Genomic DNA, 537 nt, shown 5'->3' on the forward strand with positions numbered 1-537 from the left:
GGGGAGGGATTGCATTGGGAGTTATACCTGATATAAATGACGAATTGATGGGTGCTGACGAGTTGATGGGTGCAGCACACCAACATGGCACAAGTATACATATGTAACAAACCTGCACATTATGCACATGTACCCTAGAAACTTAAAGTATTATAATAATAGTAAAAAAAAATTAAATATCCATGCTTAACCTCACTCTGATGTGTCTGCCTCCTAGCTTTCCATGTCGTAGGACAACGAACCTTGGAAATTATCCCAGACAATGATGCTACTACATTATACTGGCCAAAAAGGTTATGGGAAGGGAGAGAAGAGGAATTGTATTGAGGATATTACTAGGAAGAATAAAAGGATCCCTGGGAACAGATTAACTTTTAAATAGTTTTCTTTGACAGTGAAAGGGTCTATTCAGGTGTTGTTACATTTTTGGTCTTACAGAAAGGCAAAGAAAAAATCCAACTGTTCTTCTTGGTGGGTCCGGAATTTAGGCAGATAAAGGCACTTCAACTTCTTTGGGAGAAATGGTGGAAGCCCAAG

Source organism: Rhinopithecus bieti, unplaced genomic scaffold, assembly GCF_001698545.2.
Source record: "Rhinopithecus bieti isolate Rb0 unplaced genomic scaffold, ASM169854v2 scaffold_19722, whole genome shotgun sequence".
Lineage (NCBI taxonomy): Eukaryota > Metazoa > Chordata > Mammalia > Primates > Cercopithecidae > Rhinopithecus > Rhinopithecus bieti.